The 23,115-nt window shown below is 38.8% G+C and overlaps 1 protein-coding gene and 2 long non-coding RNA genes across 7 annotated transcripts in view; 1 reads left to right on the forward strand and 2 right to left on the reverse strand.

Moving 5' to 3' along the window:
* LOC6527531 (disintegrin and metalloproteinase domain-containing protein 10) overlaps positions 1 to 23,115 on the reverse strand; it is an 82,259-nt gene that overhangs the window by 45,651 nt on the left and 13,493 nt on the right. The gene's annotated exons all lie outside the window — the stretch shown is intronic.
* LOC26535250 lies at positions 4,016 to 7,745 on the forward strand. The gene is made up of 2 exons (XR_005560408.2): positions 4,016 to 7,631; positions 7,702 to 7,745. It is a non-coding gene; the product is annotated as an uncharacterized LOC26535250 (long non-coding RNA).
* LOC120320833 lies at positions 4,254 to 10,502 on the reverse strand. Its single transcript, XR_005560412.1, has 2 exons — positions 9,785 to 10,502; positions 4,254 to 9,717 (listed from the first exon to the last, which is right to left on the reverse strand). It is a non-coding gene; the product is annotated as an uncharacterized LOC120320833 (long non-coding RNA).

The raw sequence follows: 23,115 nt of genomic DNA on the forward strand, positions 1-23,115 counted from the left end.
AGACTGGTCCTTCCATGGCCATGGGGAGGGAAAGGGGAATGGAAATGCGACGCGAAGGGATGCGGTATTGTGGGCATGGGAGATTGCATGTTGAGGCCCTTAGCCATTTAAATTTATGTCTATTTGTGTTGGCGTCTGGCAGTTTCCCAGGGATATCGTCTAGCCCTAAAGGGGTTTGTGTTCGTCCTTAATGATACTCAAAATTGTTATCTGGGCGTTGATGTGTTTATCGGTACATTTATGCTAAATGTCGAGTTCTCCATTAATTTATACATTTTCTGTATATGGCTTTAAAATGCCATTTTAGCAAGTAGTTGCTTACTATTAAAAATGCTTCTTTCAACATTTTGACTGTAAAAAATTATTTTTAAGCCAATTTGCTATAGACAAAAACTTCTTAAAATCTCTGATATTCACAAAAAACTCATTAGCCAAATCCTTGGGAATTATGTTTACCTAAAATAAATTATAAAACTTTTATACTTGAGTGGCCAAACATCTGGGACCGTTGCTGCCAAAAAATTAAAACCTTCTGCCGGCAAAAAACTTAAAATTTTAATTAGCCACTCCAAAGTTGGAAGGATCCCACGAGCAGAGGCTGTAAGATTTTTTGGTAACTATGCTTTTGTTTTATTTTTGTAGCTTAGCAAGCACTTAAGCACTAGAATACACTTTGAAATAATTAGGAGCATTAGCCATCAAGTAATTTTAAAAATTAATCAGCTAACAGACGAGTACATGTGCTCATTTAGGAACAGACTGTGCGGCATGGTGATAAAGTACAAGAACCCAATTAGCACTTAACACATAGGAGCAAACAGTTGGGTAAATAAATGGTAACAGAAGCTCAATTGATGGCCGGAGCACGTGTCCTGGCATTACGTTAAATGTTTTCAGCAGAAGTAAACGGAAAGACTTTCAATTTCCAAGGCAGCCAAAAAGCCAGACATCAGCGAAAAAGGCAGCAGGCAACTTGGAAACTAGCACAAGGACGTGTGCCAAAGCGCCGCACAAACAGCCAAAGGAACACACTCACAAAGAGCGATATATACTGGAATGTACAGATATATATATATATATGTATATACACATATAAAGGAAGAAAGGGCATACGATTCGCTTAACCCACCATCACTTCATCCTTCAGCCTATTTGGTCCTCAGCGAAAATCTAAGCGCTCAAGTGGCGCACGTGCTGTGCGCGAAATCAATATTTGCACCCAGTAGAAAAGAAATAAAAGTTTTTGGCAGTGGATCGTATTGGCAGATATACTCTTTAGGGAGAACTGGGCCAGAAGATTTATTTCCTTATTAGCCTTTGCGAGTTAAGTAATAAGGTAAATTCCAATGGGTAATCAAAATACAAAAGTTTGCCAAAACGTTTAAAGTTCATTGTCGATCGATGGCCATCCGAGATTATTTGATTAAAAACTTGCTAATTTTTCAAATATACACATTTTCTCATTAAACTCAATTTGATCATTATTCAAATTGGGTTACATTTCAAATTTGATTTAATTCAAGAAAATGGAGCACAGAGAACCGCGTCACTTGACCAGTGAATTTCGCCTGGGAAACTGAATGCAGCCATGGGGAAAATCAAGTGGAAAACGTATATTGGGAAAATCAACTATTGGCAGGCAGCTGTCAGCTGCAACCAAACGGGAAAAGCACAAGGAGCTGGAGGAATAAAAGCGAGACGGAGGAGTTGGTTGCTCAAACAAGGAAAACAAAGGAAGGAAAACGTTCAAGGCTTCAGTCCAAAAGGGAAAACTGTCTAGAAAAGCAACTTCTCTTCAAACAAGAGGCTCCTGCGTAGGACAAGGAGTAGGAAAGCCATAGTGGAGCTTATAAAAACATTACATCATAAGCATTTTTGCCGGAGAATGAGGCAAAAATATCGCGAGTATCCTCACCGACTGTCTGTCTGGTCATGACGCCACAACTTCTGACAGTGAAATGCGCTTCTGGCAAAATATTTGCCAAAATCTAATAAATTACACGCAGTCGCAAGCAAACAAAAGCACTGCGAGGTCTGTTTGAGCACTTAGCCAGACGTGGCATTCCCTGAAGATGGAATTTAATTTATACTCGCGGACTGACAGAATGTCATTCTGTATCCGAAACTAGAGCTTATTCGCTCTTAAAATAGCTCCACTATTTAATCAGCCCTCGAGTCTCTCACCTTTTAATATGATTATTGCTTGCGCGCCAGACATTCTATGCAGTAAATACTTTGTGTGCTTGGTTTTAAGACCATCAAGGCATGAATCACTATAATTAGATTAAAGCTAGTTAGTTTGTCGAAAGAAGTTTGAAAAACTTGAAGGGGGAATTTTAGTAATTAAAAACTTGAAAGTGAATAAACTTGCCATATGAAAAGAAAACACTGAAAAGGATTCATAACTTAACTGAAAACAAAAAGTAAGTAACAAAGTAACAAAAATATAAATTAATACATTGTTCATTAGTTTGAGTTAGTCAATATTCTGCGCAAAACAGATAAACTCCTGATTCCGAACTTTTTTAAGTTGCAACTTGACTTCCAGCAATCAATTCATGCACCCATTGAACCGAAAAGTTTGACGTAGAGAAAAACATGCTGGTCCAACTTCAACTCATCTCTGTCAATATTTCATAATGTTTATTTCTATGGACAAGTTGCGAGCATCTGTAGTCCAACTTGTCGCTCAGTTTAATTCAAACAGCACAACGAACTTCTGGCTCATTAAGCATATTTTCTACTTCTTCCTCGCTATTTTGTTATTATAAAAGTTGATGGTTCAAATGCTGGCAGCTTTATGATGTTTCAAAGGTTATTAGTTTGAATGAAAGTTTTGTCTAGCCACTGTATCTTTTGCCCAGCAGTCACTATCGTCATCTTCGTCATTCGTTTCGTCCTGGCCAAGGACAAAGTTTGCACAACATACATATAAATATGCATGTAGAGAGAAATATATATGCAAATTGTTTTGTGATTTTACAAGGTGGCAGCGCGCGGTTTTCGGCAATATGTTGTGAAATGCCAAAACTTTTCAACAGCATTAATTTGCTAGACTTTTGAACGGGCCCAACAAGTCCGAAAGTTAGCAATAGTGTTTCGTTCAACTAGAATGCGACTGCCTCGATGCCCGAAAAGTTTACCAGATGAGTTACTAATATGTTAATAACACTCGCATTAATTGGACGTGTTTCACTTACAATATATTCACGAGTGTAAATGCCGAGATGCGTTAAGTGAGTTAACTGGAAATGGAACGCGAACAGGAAACTTTTTTAATTGGGAAAAGTTTCAAGGAAAGAGTTCCCTGAAGTTGACTAAGTGCAACATGACGCGAAGTAGGTGATGTGGAGCCGGTCTGGCCCTTTCGCCAATCGAAAAAGTCACAGCAAGTATTTTCAATTATAAAACTTCGACAGCCAGCACCTTTTGTGAATGACTCTTCAAAGTAATTATAAATGTTTGCATTTCGTGAATGGAACAGTTTTTGTGGACGTTCAATTAATTGAAATCGAATATGACTAACAGCATTTATTCAGATTAAACAGGCACATATGTATGTTTTTCTGATATTCATATTTTTTAATAATAACTCCACATACAGGGACTTTTTTAATTATAAGCTTCCATTCCCTTAACTGCTATAAAGGTTGGCCAGAAACTTTCTAATTACACAGATTTATTTGCATACCGAAAACTTACCTAAACTAGGCTTCATTTAACTAACGATTTCGCCGCTTTAACCGTAGCAAGTCATCCACACCCCACCACCCACCGAAAACCACATCCACATTCAGATCCACTTGGCAGGCGGACCAAAAAGCAAAGCCACATCATGTCAAGTACAAAATTGCCTTCACCACTTGAGAAACTTTATGCCGTTCTTCGAGTGCAACATAAATTGCCAACAGTTAGGCGGGGAACTGGTCAAACTCAACGAGACTTGTAATTAAAAGTAGTTCCCCGAAAAAGTAAATTAGGAAAAAGTGGGATAATTAAAAAGTTGGCAGGCTTAGGAAGACATTGAACATTTTATGTAATTATTTTCCAGTGGTTTCCAACGAACTAATTTTTAATCACGAATGTTTCAGTTTAGTTTATGATAAGTTATAATTATTATTTTAACTTGAAACAAAGTCAATGGAGTTGTCAGTAAAAAGCAAAGAATACTATGGACTTATACTGTCGGATTTTGAGGGAAAGAAAAACAGTTAATTACTAAGACTTTCGATTTGCTTGTCATATATTTTTTCTTTGTTAATTTACACATACGTGTGATATATTTCTTGTTGGCTTAACAGAAAGGCGTTGACTGTGTAAGCACTGAGTGAAGCTGCCCTCAGCGAAGTTTAGTCGCTTTTTGTCCGTTTAAAGTAGGGTGAAGACATTAGCTTAGCAGCAACTACTAACTAGGAGTAAAATGTAATAAGAAGCAAGTGAAGCAACAAATAAACAACAACCAAAAGCTCGTCTAACAAATAAGCTTAAAAAAAATATTACCGAATTTAAATTCACTTCTCGTTTGCAGCCATATTTTTTAAAAATAAAGTTTAAGCTGAAGGAAATAATGTTGGACCTAGAAACAGCTTTTTCATCATTGACTAACATTTTAGTGTTGAACAAGAAAGGGTATAAATATGATCTGTGAGTGCCGTAGTTTTTCCCGCTTTTGTTGTTTGTTGTGGGTGTCGAAGCGCATGATGGCTGAAAGCATGTAAGAGTGTGTATTGTGAGCTTAAAGTACGAGAAACTGGGTTAATAATGTCATTTGCTGCACTGGAGGGCACAACAGCGATGTTGGGTTGGTAACAACACCACGAACATGAGCCCTGAGCGTTTGGGCATTAGAATTTAAAGCGTTCCATTTAACATCGAATGCCATAAGAGCAACCTCTATTGCAAGTTTTCCGGCTGTCATGGGAATTTCCCATTTGCTTGTTTCTATTAGAGTGCGAATTTTGCAAATATATGCTGGCATTTATCATTACCATTATCGTTATTCAGTTAGATAAGTTTAAAATGTATATTGTTAAGAGAAGTAAACAATTTTGGGACCATTTTTATCTGACGAAAGCGATTAGCGCAAATAAACAATCCGCAGCTCGCAAATCACTTAGCTATTTTGAGCTCATACAAACAGCATGATAAGTCATCGTAACTTGAAGAGAACCGTCTCTGTACTGAATCTTTTTGTATATTTTAATGACTCATTCAAATATCACTCAGCACGTTTTCACTGTTGTAAAACAATCATAAATTTGTTATCTAACGATGAAAATAAAAAAAACAGAAATATAAATTCTCTTGATGATAATGCATGCGTCACATTAACTTTTGAATGCTTTTTGAAGATCTCCATCAGGTAGTCCTTTCTAGGTTTGAGTGTTAAAGCTTCTGCTTGCAAAAACAAAATTTCAATTAAATACATTCATAAATTTATGAAGGCAGCACAGTAACAAACGGCTCAGTTTGACCCAGCAAGCCCCAAAGCATTTTTCATAGTCAAAAGCAATGAATAACCTAGAAAAAGGGTTTGTGGTAGATGAATTCCTCACATCCTTCCATTTCACCCACTTATTTCACCCATCCCGCCCAGGCACATGTGCAATTTTTCACATATGGCACATATGCAAATATCAATACTGTTGCCATTGCCATATATGTATGTATAAACCAGAAACTGGGTTATGCGCAAACTGAGAAATCCACTCTGAATATTTGTAATACCCAAATTTTGTAGCAATTCGTTGAGCTTTGTTGATCCGTAGTCCCTATATTTTCCTTTTACAATACATTTCAATACTGTATGAAATGTGTTTTTAAGTCTTCGTTCAAGTAAAGATACATACATAGCCGCACATGTAAGCATCGTAACTGTACGTCACAGTAAGATTTAATGCATGAAATAAATTTCAATTCATCTGCTTTACCAAATATTTTTATATTAGTTTCGGCGCTAATCATTAACTCGACATCACACTAATCGTGCGTTTAGGTTTTAAATTTAACCGAATAAATTATGGCGTATTTCAAAATTCACGTTATTAAATTTTAATGACATAAATGTCGTTTCATCGATAGCTTTATTTAAATAATAAATCAGGGAATTTACGCTGAATTTGAAAAAAGAAAAATAGCCCACTTCTGTATGCCGCTTTTTCTGTTTTCAATTTTCACAAGACACTCATTTCTAAATTGTTAATGAGTCTGTCGGCGTTTAGCAAGTTTCCAGTTGCCAGTGCCCGACTGAGCGTGTTAGCTAAGCCATGACAGCTAGACCCCAAACTCCGATTCGGTGCCATCATCCCGGTTTATATGGGGATTTTGTTCATACATAAATAAGGAATCCATTATCAAATGGCGTTGCTAATATAGCTACAGTGCCAGCAAAAACCACAGCAGCTGGGTAGCTGGGTAACCATGCCTATGACGATGGCAACGCCAACAAAAAGGCATAAAAAACCATAGACAATGCGAGGAGCGCAGTACAAAAGTTGCGCCTGCCTTTTTCGCATTCAACTTACTTTGGAGTTGGAAAAAAAATATACTCTATATATATATGCATATTCGTACATACTTCTGATTTATAAGCACGCTCTTTTGCACACAAGCCCTGCACATTTATAATGAGCATATTGCCAAAGCAGAACTAAGGAATAAAGCAAAGGAAATGAACACCAGAACTGCGATTGAACAGTGGGCTCAACATTGTATTATTATATGTATACTATTATGTTATACTTTATAATTTGTATTATGTATTATGTGATAAATACAAATACTGAATAAATGAGCTGATTTCCTTTTTTCGGTGGCTTAGGGAGCACTTTGCTCACTCTTGGTGAATGCCGGATTTTCGTGCCCACTGTAGGGAAAACAGTTCGAAACTTTTTCATTATGCTGATGGTTCTTCCTCCTGCCCGACTGCTCTACGTACCAGGTAACTTCCAGCCTGAGTACCCCCACGAGTTTCAACAGGCAAGCCCGGCCCAAAGCTGTCTAAAATTTGAAAAAAAAAAAAAAAAATTAAAAGAAAAAAAAACTATAAACCGTAGTTGGGAATTGCCGTCGTCTGGAAGTTGGCAAACGGTTTGTGACGATGACGACAGCGCCGACACTAGCAATTAAAAATTTTCCACAAAAAGTTGCAGGCAGCCAGCGACGCCCACTTTTGGCACTGAATTTTGTGGCAGCAACACAGGAGCAGGGCAGCCACAAACTTATTAATTTAACAATTACAAAATAAATTGTGAGTGCGCCAATTAATTTGCGGTCGGTAAAGATACACACAAAAGAGGGTAAAAGCCGGGCACAATTCGGTAGGAAGATGAAAAAGTCGTCAGCATCATTAAGTGACATTTGTGTTACTTTCCATTGACGTTAATTGGTAAGGAGCTCGTCTGGAGTCTGGAGCCTGGTGTAGGCCGGGTTTGCCTGGTTGCCAGGAAAAACATTTCAAAGAGGTTGGGAAAACTCCTATTAACTGAGAGTCTGCCATAATTGCTTTGATTGTTTGCCAAAAATGTCCAATAGACGTGAGGAGATGAGAGGAAAATGCTGGAAAATAGAAAGACAAGTGCCAAGTCTGCTCAAGCTTTCAAAGACTCGCCAAAATTCCTTTTTCCCATTTTGTATGCCGTAAAATTCTGGGATAGAAAAGGCCAAAAAGTTCCTAAAATTTCCTATTTTCTTTTTTTACAGACATTAAACCCACCTTAAGCTTTAACTACCTTATCAAAGACAAAGAGTTAACATGACAGTACAGTGAATTTATTTACAGTTGACCCTTGGAATAATTTTACCATTCCGATCCAGGAGAAACTATCTGGCAAACAACAACAAAACCATTAACATGAAATTACAAGGAATAAATAAGGAAGATTCCTGTTTCGGGCTTTCTTGGGCTCGGAAGCCAGCCCAAATTTATAGGCAACATAAAATGGGAGCAGACAATGCCAATAACAATAAACGAAAATAAAGTTTATGACCGTGCTAAACACAGCGGCGAGCCGGAAAATGCCCAACAGAACTACAGATGTACAGATATAGATTATGGTTGATTTTTTGTCAACACCAAGGGTAGGGTAGTCTCGTTATGGAAACTGGCCTTTACCAATTGTACTCCGGGCCAAAATTGAGGCCTTACAAGACTGGGAGCATCATCTTCGTCATCAATGCCGTAATCATTTCAGCATCTTCTGACGAACCTTGAAGTGAGTTGCAAAAAATATCGCCGCTTTCAGAAAGGATAAAATTATGAAAGGAAATTCCCTATAATACAGAAAGAAGGGTAATTTTAGGAGCGTTAATTTGAATTACCCTTGCATTTATAACTTACCACTATTATCAAGATTATTTACGGAGCAGTTTAATTTTATTGCCGTAAAATCTTAAAGCCACCGTTCTATTATTTTTAAAATGTACCCCTTTGAGTGGCGCTTTTTAAAATGCCTGACAAGGTACACATGTCGAACAACATTGTGGAAATATTGTTGAAGAGAAGTGTTGCGAGAGATACACGCAATCAGGAGGGCACAGACTTCGGTGGTCTCTCAAAATGTGTAGCATACACAAGGGGTCGTCTTTTGTGGCACTGCAGAGCACTGGGGAGATATGTGATAAGCGGGTGGGTAGTGATGATGTGGTTTGTTGTCCTATTCGATTCGATTTGCGCCTCAGTATTATTTACGTTTCACTTGCTCAGTTATGGGATCGTCCTGCGTCATGGTCCTTCTCGTTTGCCGCTGGGTGCTGTCAAGATGATGTAGCACAATGTGCAGACTTTCAAGTTGTGCCCAAGGAGCTAGCTTGTCATGTTGCACGTAACGACATTTTGAATTAACGAAGCATGAGATTTGATTATATAAACTGCAACAAGATAACCGACAGCAACAACATCTACAATAGCAGCTGCCGCAATGACAACGCAACATGAACGCTAGCAAATGCCCTTTAGAAGCCAACTTGCGAACTGATGCCGATGCAAACGCTTAGCTGGAACCTGTTCCAATCTGCAACACAGCCACCACCTCCATGGTAATCCCCATAATCATCATTCTCGATTGCTGCACTGCTTTTCCGCTGCCTGCACTTGATACATTTCCCATGGCATGGACTTCTATATTCCAATCTCAAGGGTGCAAATGGGTGTTTATTATTGCGGTTATAAACATAATAATGCTAAGAACCGGATGCGAAGGAGCACTGTAGTACTGTTCCTGGGTATATTTATTTAAAATCAATTTAAGCGGAGCAGTTTATAATTTAGAGACCGTTTATAGACTTTGCAAATATTTTTAATTTTATCAGCTTTATCTGTTCTTATACATGCTTTACCTACTTTTATACTTCCTGCTTTAATGTGTACAATATATTCGATAAAGATACAAGATTGATTAGTCAATCAATCCATGCACTTTTCATGCAAATATATTAGCAATTCACATAATGGTCTCAATGCAAAGCTCGTAAGGTATACGGAGTAATGGGTATCTGATATTCGAGACACTCTCTTATAGGGTTGTCAGTTGTTTTATATTTATTTTATGTTTTATATACATTATGTATAATTTCAAAGCTGAAGTAGGTTATATAATTTAAAAATAACTTACAAGTGAAACGAGCTGCTTGTATGCTTTAATTGGTGATAATGAAGAACCTTATTTATAAATGTAATGCCAGAACGAGCAATAATTGAGATTCAGTTAGTTGGCCCACCTTGCACGCGAAGGCAAAACAATTCGTAAAACTCATTAACAAGTTGAATACATAAGAGTTTACATACGTTGTCTATGCTGAAGAACCCATTCCGGCAACCTTGTTTAAACCACTGCCATTGTAAGTTGCCGCTTGGATGATTTGGTTTTCGTTTTTAGCTGTAGGCTAATTTCGCAATCTCATTTGATTTGTTTCGCAGATTAGTTTTGCTTGGCGGTTCCTCAGCATTAATTAAAGTCTCGACCTTGAGAAGCATATATTAAATTAGTCTCAATATGAAAGAAAACCACTACCTTTGATACTTGAACTTTTATTGATGTATATCCTTGGCGAATTCCCAATGTGTAGACCTGAACTTGAAATTTCTCCCCTACAAGGACATAGAAAGGCCAATTTTCTTTCATTTGTTGTATTGTCTAACTTGACATTTTAATGGTTGCTGATTGTCAATAAACACAAAACAAATATATATGTATTTACTCTGCGCTTTGCAATACCTAAAGGGCAGAGCCTTTTTGCCTATTGTGTTTTTACGGCTAAATTATGGGCGCATGATGACTTTTTTCGGCTTTACCAATTCCAGCGGAAGTTTTTATGGCTTTTATGGAGAAGCGCTTATTGTTCTTTTCTTGTTTCATCGGCTTTTCTGTTTTTGTTTCTACACATTTAATTTTTTTGCCCGAAAAATGCTTGTTTAAAAATTAATGGATATACTAATTACAGCAGCGTGAGTTTTTCACAAATAAATTTGCAATTCACAATTTACAAAAAATTATACATTACCAAATCCTAAATATACATATTATAATTTTAGACCGGATTTATTACAAAAAAAAAAATCAATTAAATATGTATGTTTTTTTGTTCTTATTAATAAAACAAACTACAACTCGCTTGAATGCTCAACACTCACGTAGCTCATTTGAATATGAAACCAACCAACCAACTTTGTTCAACTTCACGCCCATTTTGCCCAGAACAGAGCCACAGTTAAAGTGCTCTGCGTGCTAATGAGAGATGTTAAATGAAACTCGGCCGTGCCATAATCAGGCTGGTTCTGGTTCCTCTTATTTTCGCGCTGCAGCTAAATTAATTGCATACAAATTATTTAACAGTAATAAACATAATAAAACAGGAGTGGGTGGATTCGGCGGCCGTTGTAATGCCAATGGCAACGACCAGGCCAGGCCAGCAAAAATGCATAATGAGCATTAAAATGCTTCGGGTAAACCCATGAAAGCAAATTGTAACTGCAATGGCACTGCCATGGCTCCCTTACACGTGTATAACTCATACATATATAGTCCGGAATTATACAAAAACACACGTGCATAAATTACACTAGTCAAGGTAGCAAAAATGAGTTTTGCTTGCGTTGGGTTGGGCCACATTTTTACCGTGCACATTTTCCTGCTACTCACGTCCTATTTGCTTAAAATTCTAAACGAATCCTTTTCATTAGCAACGCAAATGGCAACAGAAGGGGTACATCGTAAAGAATATTGAATGCTCTCAAACCAAAATACATTTTTTGAGCACTACGGATAGTGTGATGATATTCGTGAATAATTGGTTACTTGTTAAATGATTACAGAATAAAATAATTCAGTTTTAAGCCCATAGGCAAAAAGTTCTAGAAACCAAAACTCAATGCAAGTACTTTTCAAGTAATTTTTGTTTCGTTCTCTTAGTTCTTCGCAAGCTGCTTTTACAATTTTATGCTGATATACCAATTTCCCTATGGTCTAAAATTGTTTTGCGTTTGCGCCTCAAAGTGTGGGACTAGTTGGCCGCACAAACATGGCCCAATGGCGCCATGGAAAATTCTCAGCTTGCTAAAAATTTGTGCATAAAAAAAGGCGAGTGGCAAAGGGAGTGAGAGCATGTAATAAAATGCAATTGCACTTTACACAAAAGTTCAACGCATTCAGTGAGCTATCCGGCATTAATCCAATCCTTCGCCCCCGTTTCAGTCCCCCGTTTCAGTCCATCCTGAATCCATTTATCCTTCGCCCTCTGTCAGTCATATACAGATACACATACAAAACGCATACATCTACATACACATATAGTATTGCAAATGCAAACTCGAAATCAAAGAGCAAACTGCAAACGGACAAGCAAACTCGCAACTCAATGACGGAAGTTTGCATTTTCGCAACGAATTCATAATCATGCTGGATAACCCCCTCGACCAGCCACGCCCCCACCGCCCTTACCGCCCACACCCCTATATATAGCACATAACCAAGCCTACGAAGCAAGAGGATTGGATGGCAGCTGAAAGCACAGTTTATCCTTTTTGATTTGCAGTCACTGACGTTTGGGGAGAACTCGGCCATGTTTTTTGGTCCCTGCTGTTCAACTCCGCTCCGCAGGCCGTAAATATTATTTCGTATCCAGCGAATAAAAATGCCATACACACGTACATGTGGAGATAGGTTACGAATTTACTGCTGAGTTTGCATGAAAAACTAATGAAAAATTGTGAATAAAAAGCAAATATGACAGCACCATCGGCAAGTTCCATTGGAAAGCGCCCACGATATAATAGAATACATATTTTAATTGAATTATGTGCTCCTTAAAAGGGCTACAGTTCTCATTCCAAACTATATCTAATATGCATAACTTGCCCATGTACTTCAAGCTAGTTGAACCATGCTCTCAAAAAACCATCTGTTACAACCATATTTTTAAGGGCAGGCACAACATAAAATATTAAATGTATACAATAAAATTTACAAACTCACATTATAGCACGCTTAATCGCTGGCGGTACCTAGCCATTTAAGTGCTCAAAGCGAACTGAAAATGAAATTATTTTAATTGACAAAAACGCAAAGCAAAGGAAATTGCAATTATCCTTGCAGGAAACTGCCCTGAAACACCCACATAAACACACACAGACATTATGAATGCCGTTGGGAAAGGTCAGGCAGGAAAATGAGAGGATGCCGAAGAGGCAAAGGTTCCCAACAGCTGCATATCTAAAGCACATGCACTCGCTGAAGGACCCCAGGGATTTCTGCATATTTTACACGGTCTGCCCACAGAAGAGCTGCTAACAATTTTACATCGTTATGTGCCAAATGCAACATTTAATTTTAAATTATAAAGGAAAACATGAAACGCTGCGGCAGAAAAGCCGAAGGTGCGGTTCGTTGGAAGGATGCTGGTTGGCGTTGGCGAGCACAAAAGCGATTATTTATGTGGCCATCGTTTGGAAAGGAGCAGGAGGAAATGGGGCATACCTCCTTAAACTGCCGGGACAAGAAAAATGTATATGTACATATATAAAAAATGGAACCAGTCACCCTTGTCTGCTGTTGTCCCTGTCGCTTCTGATAATAAAAGCAAACTTTACCTGGAGCAGCGAACTCCGTTTTTATGAAGTACATTTTCAGCGTTAGAAACCGAGCACTCACCTGTAAAGAGAAGACGAAAAATAAACATTACAATATATTTGATTATGGTTTATTATGCCATTGTCTGCTCTGTGCTCGGGACAGGGCAGCTAAACGCAAAATAAATTATTGAAATTGTGAAGAGAAAATCTTCCTAATCTTTTCGGTATTATGCTAAAAGCATAATGTGCTTTTGCGCCAAGAATTTTATATAAAACCAAGCAGATAAAGAGGTCCATAAAATAAATTTTCTAAAAATATTATGTTTATATCTTTAACAATTTGAACTGGTATTGAAGCAGCAGGGAAATTTAAAAAACTAGTTATGATTGCGAAACCGTGGCTGTACATTTCCCATTAGGTGCACACATTTTGCGGTCTCATCTTGCTGTTGATCTTAATACGTCCTACGCAAAATGTTGGCATTTTCCAAAGACAATGCTCATGGAGGGACGGGCACTCAGATACAGCCACATCTTACTGGTACTTCGGTCTGTTTTACATTTTTTAATGGCATTTTATCAAATGCAATTAATCGTAATTGCCCGTTTATCCATATACAGTCCACATATGGCGGCCTAAAGGCAGCAAAAATACAGAAAAAAAAGTAAAAGAAAAAGAAAGTAAAGTAGGCACACATCAACGCCCCCACAATACCCCCATCCGCGAAATACTTGAACGTTTACTTCAAGTGCCACAGCGGAACAAGAACAAGGGAGTCGACTCTCGGCACATTAACATTTTAGAATTTCTTTATTTTTTCTCTGTTTTTTCTCCTTCTTGGCAACGTGACAAATGTATACGAAAAAAAATATATATAAAGGAGAGACATACAAAATTACACTTAAATGGGCGAGCAAAAGGAAGAAGGGGCGAACATGCACCGCGCACATACATCAAATTACACATGAAAAGTAAAAATTGTTGCATCCCACCCCCAAAGAGGGTAACCATCCAAACCTAACCACCATACCACCCACCCACCAACCGAGTGGAGAATACTTTATGAGGTCAATTACCTGTCATTTGCATGACGGCATAGCCAGAACGAAGGAAGGAAAGAGAGGGATGCCATAGATGGATGAGGAGGAAACGGAAATGGAAGGTTGTAGTTGTACTTGTATTGGTATTCGTATTCGTATTTGTATTTGTATTTGTATCTGTATCTGTGCATTTGGGGCCGAGTTTTGCCAGGGTGTCAGTTTCCATTGGATTGCAGGGGCGCTTTACATCTGAACTTTAAGCGAAGGTCATCGGTCTTGTCTCTTTTGCTCGCCTTTTACTTTTGATTTCGTTTTTCCCTTTGCACTTTGTTAGTTCTCTTTCTCCATCGCCATCGACATCGCCTTTTTGCCACTGGTCAAGGCAATGAACTCGATTAATTAGGGGCATTGACATAAGTTTACTCCGCACTGCATGCTAAGTTCAAATGTCAAGCTGGCAAATTAATAGCCAATCTCTTAACGATTTAAGTGGAACGTATGTTGTCTTAGATTGGATTTATAGCAAGCAATTTCGGATAAGATAAAGTGCGAGTCGAGCTCTTTTTATTCGGCAACGACTATTCTCAAGCTCCCAAATGTGAACTAATTTTTATTATTGTTTATTTGGTAATCAAATTGTTATGTTATCAACCCTATGTTGAATGGTGTAGTTCTTCAAGTTGTGCTCGTTGTAAAAACACCACTCCCAATCGGTCAATTTCCGTGTCAGCAATGAAAGCGCTGAGCTGATAAGAAATCCACAAAACCATTCATAAATACGCCATGAGCTGAGAGGCCAGCGATTGAATCAAGTGAGATCCCAAGGGTCCCCAGTGGCTGAGCTACTGTGGAATTCTGGCTACTGGTTTCCAATTTAATCGGAAACTGCGGCGAATCCCACTTAAGTATCACAGTAGAACAGAGTATTTTGTGCGCAAATACAAATAATATAATTATAGAGTCTTTTTTGGAGCAATATACACATTCTTACACTTTTTAAATAGATGTACACTAATTTGAAACAAAGAGTACAATGTAATCCTTGCATTCCGTGTGATTATTTACATTTGTTTTAATTTTTTTATTTACTTAGTAATTAATTATATATATTGCTGCAAATATTAAATTTTTGACTGTATTCCAAATTTGAATCAAAATTTCTTGGGCAAATAAGCATATATCCTATTGAAGTGCTGAGAGCTAGGATCCAAATTCATGTAACATAGCCAACAAAATGTATATAGATAGTTAAAGTTAGAGAGATATACACTCTCAGTACAAGGGACAGCAGGCAGAACTAATAAAAGTGCAAAGCACACAGTTTGAGCTGGGGGAAAATAGAACCGAAACAAAGGGCAAAAGCACTAAAATCAAATAAAAATGCGGAGAAGAGCAGAACACCGGAATCCTAGAACGGATAGCCAAGAATGTGGAATTATCTTTTGAAAGCCGAGGGAGAGGGGCCGCAGCAGCACCTCGGAAAAGCAGCAGCTGGACAAATGGAACAGGGCTGAACATTTTGGTTGCACGTAGCAAAACCCATCACGCCAAGAACCCCATTCCACCCAACCCCCAACCAGAACCCAACGCCCCAATCTCTGTGGGGTTGTTGTCAAGCAGCTGCTGCGGGAATTTGGATTTTGGTTCGCCGTTGCATTAACATGTTGAGCAGGTTGCTATGACCATAACGGAAGTCCACTGCCACCATCCCAGTGCAACCATTTTCAACGATGCACTGTGTTCCCAAAGTTATCTTCGAAAATTTGATTGTAAGAAATAACTTTTTTTTATGAATATTTGCATTCTAATGTGTTCACTATTTAAACTAAATATTTAAACTTCTTTAAGACATACAAAAACGAAATGCTTGGAAGGCTTTTGAATGTAAATTTAAAATCTCAAGCAAATAATGTAGATAGGTGTTAATATTCAAAGATATCCTTCCAAGGCTTTCCATTTAAAGCATATACTTGAGTCAAATTCCTTTGTTTTTGGATTATTAAATGGGTATAACGTCAACCAATAGTCTTCACACCACAGTAAACAATGCACCCGTGGGTAATGGGTGCTTGGTGATGGGATCTGGGCTGTGGGCTGTGGGTGGCAGTTGGTGGAAGGGCGGAGGCCTTGGGCTGGATCGCTAATGCACACGCACAATGAACGTGCACAATGCACACTGCTGAATGCAGGATGCAGTTGCAGTTGGCGATGCCGTTGTGCTAGTTAATGAAATGCGGCATTCAACGGCCGACAAGACGTCGCCATTTGGTGCGTGTTGCCCCCAGCTGCTGGTTGTTTACTGGGCAAGGGGCCAGGCCAGGCAATGCGAGGGGGGATTTTGGTTATGGTCACGTTTATATACGCAGGCATCCATCCCGCGTATGCCAATCAAAAGCAGGACTTCACCCAGAGGAATGGATGCCGGTTCCGACAGTTACGAAGGACAACAACGGCGTTAACTAGTGCACACACAAAACACAGTGCGCGTTGTCGGTAAAGTCAGAGTCAGAGTCAGAGGCATAGTCACAGTCGTCGTCGTCAACAAAGGTCCTCCCCATGTCCTGCCACCTCTTTAGACCAGCGCTTTACCGTTAATTACCGGGTTGATGCAACATTCGGTTTAACGGTCAATGCTGTCCAAGTCACGTAACTTGCGAAATTGGATGTGGGTGCCTTGCCGTAGATATCCTGGTCGCTGGCTTCCCCTACGTTTCAATAATGAATAGTTTCAGAGCACAGCATTAAGGAATTCTGTGGCACATTTCACGATACAAATTCCATTATTATTGCTATGTGCGCCAAGGAGAATTGTATATAACATAAATAATATAACCAAATAACAAATTTAAGGGGAATACAAACAAATATTTTCTAGCATTCATAGTTCAGGCTAAAAATAAATAAATGAATGTAAACAAAAATTTTCTACCATTCCATAGTTCAGGCTGAAAAAAATGAATATGAAATTCAAATATGTGGATTTGATTTTTAAATATTTTAATTATAAAACATGTGTGACCCCTTATACATTTATGAAGCCAAAATCATTAATCAAAATCAGAACAATTTAAGAAAAAAAATAGAATAATAACCTCAGATACGTTTTTTTCAGAGCATAAATTAACGCAACTTTCACTTTTTCATATATGCCTATATACATATTTAGCTTTTTTGCTATTGTTTCCACTAGCCTTTGTGTTTCAATCTTTTTTTTCTGGCACGTTTAACAAAAAATAATTATAATAATTGCATTTTGCCAGCACATGACGGCAAAATTACCCCTACCACGGATGCCAAGAGTCGAGTCGAGTCGTGCGATGCCAAGTGTTGCACAAAAAAATACAAAAAAATACAAAAATGAAAACACAGACACACATGGCATGCAGATAATAAAGGAAACCCACAGATGCGTATTTGGGATCCAAAATATATGGCAGTCATACTGGGCGGCATGAAAATGGATGGCCAAGGAAAGGAAATGAGTTACGCTTAGCGCACACGTTAAGTTATGAAAATTATAAACAAATTAGCCACGCGGTCTGGATCATGATTATGCGGTGTGGCATTGTTGGCCCTGCATAAATTAGTGCCATCAAGTGCGCCAAGTTCGCAACACTTCAAAGTTACGAGAGTCAGCACCCCAGCGAACTAACTATACGTAACTACATATCCACACACCTCCCACACTGATTCACACCAACAAGCCGCAGCATCCAACCTAATTTGTAATCTGTGCCAAATCTGCTTGTAATATGTTTAAAATAATTGGAGCGATGGGCATTAACGGTGGCAGCAAAGCGTTATAATAGGGCTTATTAGGGTTACCCCGGCAATGGGCGACAAGGGGCGTGGCAGTTGCCAGAAGGGAGTGGCTGGATCCACCATGGCAGCAGATTAGCATAACAAAAGTAAATGACGACTGCTAAATGTGTCAGTTTTACGAAGCGACATCGCTGCAAGGAACCACAGAAATGAATTTGGGGCGAAAATAAACTAAAGTGACAGGATATAATTCAAATGAAAGATTCAGTGTTTAAAGGGATATTGTCTGCATTTAAGAGATATCTTAAGTAACGGTTTATCATATATCAAAAAATGTTCCCGAACGCAAGGGATCAACACCAATTATCCATTCTACCAACTAATCAACATATGAAATGTATTTTTCTTTAATACGTTGTGTATTTTATTGTATCTTAGCTGTGAATCATTGCGCATTTGGTTTGTTCAATGTCATTTAAATTCTAGACATATTTCTTCATATCCTTGCCACAAAACTACCGATTCATTAGACATTCAACAAATGTGTGCCACTCACAAAACATTGTGATATATTTCAACAGCTTAAAATGTCGTGCTAGCTTAATCCGCAGCTCGAATTTATGAATTTTATGCGTGTTTATCAGCATAACAAGCCGCTGGGCTCGGCTCAGAGTTTCGCAGTTCTCCCAATGGGAGAAGGCAGAACCCCACCAATTCCCCAGAGCGAATTCAAAACACAAAAGCTCAATGGACATGTAGCCCTGTCGAGATAACATACACAACCCAGGCAGTCAGCCAGTCAGCCATTCAGCCAGTGGTCTCCAGTCAGCCAGTCGCATAGATACAACAGAAATTGCGACATGTATACATGGGAAACAAATGAAATTCTCGAAACAGTAGTAGAAGCTCAAAAGCGAAACGCAACGAAACTTAGCCAAACGAGGCGTGAAAATCGTCAACAAATCATACAAAAAACCAAGAAAGAAATGCCAACTCGACAGTAAGATACCGCGTAATCAGTGTTTTAAAACCCTTTTTTATTGGAGAAATTTAAGAATGTTTTAGTGGAATAATTCTAAGTATGAATTGCATGACAGCAAATCCATTAAAAATAATCATTTGGATGCGCTACAAACATAAATTGCTCAAAATGTAAGATACCCTCTTTGCCCAAGGGTAATGGGTATAAAAAGCGCAACAAGAAAATTCTGTGTGCAGAACACACACGCTCACATATGCAAATCAAGCAAAACGGCAGGGGGGAGAGGGTGGTAAACGGGTGGCAGGGGGAATGGGTGTTGCGCTGGGGTTGGGGAACGGTGACGAGAAATGATTCATGGCTGTGTTTATCAACAAACACGTTTCACGAGGCGCTCTCAGCTGCTAAGGAAGCCAAATGGGCACATGACAATAAATAAGCCAAAGTCAAGTCTGCTCTCCGTTTTAGTTGTAGTTGTGTTGGCAGAAAAACTTGGCGAGCAGCGAGAGGGAGAGGGGAAGGGGCGGGGTGGCAGTGGGGTAGAAGGACTTTGGGGTGGGGCCTTGGAGCGGGAAATTCGGCCGACAAACATAAACAAGTGCATGGAACTTGACACATGTTTCAAATGCCATTTTGTTGTGCCTTGCATGCAGACCCCTGCTGAACACACAAGAGGTTTGCTCGAAAAGTTAAGGAACTGTTCTCAAAAGTAATTTATAGTATACAAAATATCGAATATATGCAGGTGGTAACTTCCACAATCGCTCTTTGTAATAATTGCATATTTGTTGAATCACTATTGCTGACTAAGCAGTGTTGAAAAAACCAAACGCCCAGTACTTTTTCTTCCATCCTCGTATGTAGATATACATAAATGGGTTGCATAAATGTATGTATCGAGATGCATAGTTGGGGAGGCGCTAATCAAAAGCAGCTGGCGATGGCGATATATAACAAACATGGAGGAAAACTGAAGCCTTCTCCTGCTGCGCTGGAGTGTGTTTAGGGTGGACCAAGTGGAATTTAAAAAAAACAGGCTGAAAACAAGAGAGAACGCTATAGTCGAGTTCCCCGACTATCTGATACCCGTTACTCAGCTAGTGTAAGTGCGAAGGACAGTTTTTGGCGGTTTGTGGGCGTTAGAGTGGGCGTGGCCAAAAGTTTTTTGGCAAATAGATAGAAATTTACAAGACTAATACAAAAATGAAAAAATATCAAAACATTTTTCAAAAGTGTGGGCGTGGCAGCTTTGGGCGGTTTGTGGGCGTTAGAGTGGGCGTGGCAAAAAGTTTTTTTGCAAATCGATAGAAATTTACAAGACTAATACAAAAATGAAAAAATATCAAAACAATTTTCAAAAGTGTGGGCGTGGCAGCTTAGGGCGGTTTGTGGGCGTTAGAGTGGGCGTGGCAACCTGAATCGACAAACTTGCGCTGCGTCTATGTCCCTGGAGTCTGTATACTTAATCTCAACTTTCTAGCTTTTGTAGTTCCTGAGATCTCGACGTTCATACGGACGGACAGACGGACAGACGGACAGACGGACGGACAGACGGACGGACAGATGGACATGGCCAGATCGACTCGGCTACTGATCCTGATCAAGAATATATATACTTTATATTGTCGGAAACGCTTCCTTCTGCCTGTTACATACTTTTCAACGAATCTAGTATACCCTTTTACTCTACGAGTAACGGGTATAATTATTAGAATCTTCACTAAAAATTGTACTTTAAAAACATAAAACATTAAATCACTTTTTCAAATTCTCTGCAATGCAAAACTACGTCATATTTGAAGTACAACTTGTTTCAAGGTTCAACAGCTTTAACCCACTAGATAATAATGCAACACACATCCATTATTCCAATATGCAAATAAGTTACCTGCAGTTGCCAGCAACTTTCCACACGCTTGCAGACGGAAAACACATTTTGGCGAAAACTTTTTCAAGTTCAAATGTAGTTTGGTTCATCCCAATCGTGATGATGGTGCACATGTGTGCATTTGACACTCGCTTTTGGCCTCCTCAGTGTTTATGACTCATTTGGGCAAACGAGTTCTCCTACACTCCCGCTTCCCGCTTCCCGCTCCTCGCCCTTTTGCCCAACAAAATGCGAACAACACTGGAGCGGAGCTGTCGCAGTTGGGAGCCCGATGAACCGATGGAGTCGGAGGAGTCTTTGTGTTAGTTTCAAGTAATTTATATGAATTTTATATGCAATTGCATCAATCTCAATTATATTGTGCCCTCGAGTCCTGCCTACCCCATGTTGCAGTATGTGTGTGACATGCAATATTAATTAAGGTTTTTATTTTGGTAAATGCTTTGAACCAAGGCACACTTCAGGAAGTTTTACTCAACTCGGGCGGCTTTTGGGCTTGGTTGTTGTTCTTGACGTCACTAACCAAAGATATCAGTTCATAAATCTGCTTGTTTGTGCTGCAGTCCATGGGTTCAACGTCCGAAGCAAATTATAAAATCAATTTAAAGGACAATTTCGAAGCAGGGAAAGTGCCAGTAGGTAGTTTTCCCTTGAAATACAGCCAGCATCTCAAAGTCATAAAAAGGTTAAGATGCTTATCCCTATCAATGTCTGGAATGGCAGTCAGTAAATTCATCAATTAAAACGAGCCATGAGTGGATAAGGCATTCAATGAAGCGCAGTGGCGGACAGATTGAGCGACGTCAGAAAGAAACGACAAGAAAAATCAATTTAAATGATTACAAATTGAAGGAGACAAATAGTCGGACCGACGTCGAGCAAAGACAACGACTTTAAGCTACAAGACATGCCAGATATTTACCCAGAATGTACTGAGAACAATTGATATAAACTGTAACGGGAAAATATGGATTTATGTCGTCAGTTTAAATTGGAAAATAAATTTTGTGAAGGTCAAGAAATGTTTCATTTCTAGTTCACTTTTTTAATTGAATGAATTTAAGCCTGCTAAATAATTTTTAAAAGAAAATACCCTCCGTGTAATTGCTTTTGGAATCGTAAAATATGGTGTTATAAAACGCACCCGTACAGAAAATGATGCGCCACGTAAACAAGTTTTAATTTTTACTGGCTCGTCAGCCATCATCACCAGGAGCAGAAACGACAAAACAAGAGAAGCCTTCACAGTCCAATCCCTCGAAACCCACTTTCAATCGCAATCCCAGTTGGAAATCCGACAACTACTCCCCCAAACACAAAGTGCACTAACTGACTGACTGAGTCAGCTTCTTCGACAGGCACTTCATCTTTATTTCATGTTTCAGACTTAATTTCTTTTCTTTCGTTTTTTTTTTTTGGGGGGACCCAACAATTTCAATTCTGTGTCGCATGCCTGCTCGTTTGCGCCAAGAGAATTGCGGAATTGGAAATCCTCAGCTCCTCTCCACATCTGACACTTTGGATATATCCTGAAGCTAAAGCCGAAGCTGAAGCTGGAGCTGAAGGCTGAGCCGGTAGTATTCCACTGCCATTCTATTCTGTTGTGGACGACAACAGAAAATTTCACTGAGATGCGCTTCAATACTTTTTCGCTTTTCCCCAGCTTCTTTGCACAGCAATATTGCCTTTTTTCAAGTTTCAAGTTTCCACACTTTGCTTTTTTATTCATTTTTGTTTGTTTCGTTCAGCTTTGACTGAATAAACAATGTGGAACGGCGGTCCTGAATAATAGATTTTTTAGCTTTTGATTGTATTTGGTGGCCATATATACATACGTATGTATATATGTGTATATATATATATATATTTCGCAACCCCAAAAATGGAAAAATCATCAACTGCATCCGTCGACGGCTTAAAAATTAAATTGTTCAAAACACAAATTGAAATTGCCAAGGCGGCATTAACGTGACTTTTGTGGGTGTTTTATTTCCCTTTTTATTTGTTTTTCCCTGCGCGTTTTATTGGCTTTTCGCAGTCAATGCTGAAAAATTGGCTGATTGAAAAGAATTGTGGGGTTGAAGGAAAATCAACGAAAACAAAGTTAAAATTAGAGCTCCGTAAATGTTTGATACGGGAAAATTGAAAAAAGTTTGATGCTAAGATGCCAAACCCAGTGGAATTTAAAATTCCTTTAAATGAATAAATATCGGGAATTACGAAAAAATTACAGCAAAAACGCGATAACTGGCTTGTATATCAGTCGAAAGCGGTAATTCCCTTCATCAGATTGCCTAATCCGCTGTTCTTAGCTAATTGGGTTTATCTCCGTTGAGTTTGATTAAGTCCACAGCCCTCTATTGTAATTTATCGATCTTT

This window comes from Drosophila yakuba, chromosome 2L (genome assembly GCF_016746365.2).
Source record: "Drosophila yakuba strain Tai18E2 chromosome 2L, Prin_Dyak_Tai18E2_2.1, whole genome shotgun sequence".
Lineage (NCBI taxonomy): Eukaryota > Metazoa > Arthropoda > Insecta > Diptera > Drosophilidae > Drosophila > Drosophila yakuba.